Here is a 1,568-nt window from a genome sequence, read left to right on the forward strand (position 1 = left end):
AACAAATGAAATGGTGATACCGTACGCTGTAGAGTTCAAAAGAAGACACATGTCATCAGGAAGACACGCAGACCGAGGAGGACTGCATTGATGATAAGCAGGAGCCAAGTAAGCCGGATGCGTCACCTGCCCGTGAGCCCCCCGTAGAGGCGAAGCTAGATACATTTCAAGATTTCAAGGTTGTAACCACTAGCTACGGGAAATTCGAGTAAATCTAGGCTAAATTTGCGCACGGATTGACCTTGATCAAGTTCGGACGCAATTCTGTGGCAAAGCGACGCGTTTTCGTCTTCGATGCCAGATCGGAGACATTCACTTGGAAGGTAAGCCGAACTTGCATGATGATTGTCATAACATGCATCTAGGTTCCCTCGGAAGCGCCCAAGAGGAGTCGCTTTGTACGTCCTCCAGTGTCAACAAGTTTTTTGCTAGTTGTAACTATATTGTCATTCATTTAGGCCCCTGCGAAAATCCCGGTCTGCATAGCGTCATTTTTCTGTGGTTGTCCTCATTGGAAACTGGTTGTCTAGGTTTACAAAATTACTGATATTCTCAAGGCAAGCACGCACAATTGCAGGGCGACTAGATATCGACAGTTCACAGGTCCGCACAGCGCTTGAACCTGACCCTAAAGTTCCAACTTTTGGGGGTGCGGTTGCACCCATATTCTCTTGGCAGTTGTGTGCATAGGAACCGAGGTTCTTCGCCGTGGTCTTAATCCTAAAGAGGCCTCAAAGGCATTCATCTTGGATATGGCTGATAATCGTACCATTGATCTCGTGTGTGATCACACGGCCCTGCGACGCCTAATATCTGACTCCTAGGTTGCATCATCAGATGCCGAGGCAAGGGAATATGTAGAGGGCCTCAAACAGCAAAAATCTGTGCATGCGATAAACTTAAATGCTCCATGATTGCAACCACCAGTGACTTTAGGCTCATAGCTGAAGCTTCTAGTAGCTGACTTGCATCCATGGGTCCAATGCGGCAATAATTCGCGCAAAAAGCAGCGCACGACAGGGGTGGGCGAGAGCCTCTAGCACAAGGCTGTTTTTTTTTGGCCCTTGGAGCAGCATAGATGCCTGCCTCTCCATAGTTGGAGCAGCATTCCGCGGAGTGCAAATAGACTGTCAGAAGGACGTCCGGGCGAGGTGAGAGGCGCGGTGGCGGTTCGACCTTGATAAAGCGGCAAATATCGCCATCAGAACGCGGGGTCCGTTCACGGTCGGCCCCCCTGAGTAGCTGGGATTAATTCCCGGATGGCCCCGGTGGGGGTGTACATATGTGCGTTCGATCGACTCCGCTGGGCCCAGCGGACGTCCTGGGTCGCGTCCGCGCAAGGAGACTTCAGTCTGATTTCTCCGGGAAGTGGTACTCCGACTCGCCGAGTCGGTAGAGTAGTTCGCCGCAGGAACTCGGGGTCAGAGATCCTGAAACTTCAGTCCATCTCGTGGGGGAACACGCAGAAGCTGAGGTCTCTGTTCCCCGCCCCCCAGGGTTGTGTTTTTTAGCCCCACCCCCGGGCCTTGGGGGGGGTTTTCGGGCTCCCAGGCGACCGGACCCCCCCC

This window comes from Aureococcus anophagefferens (genome assembly GCF_000186865.1).
Source record: "Aureococcus anophagefferens unplaced genomic scaffold AURANscaffold_22, whole genome shotgun sequence".
Lineage (NCBI taxonomy): Eukaryota > Pelagophyceae > Pelagomonadales > Pelagomonadaceae > Aureococcus > Aureococcus anophagefferens.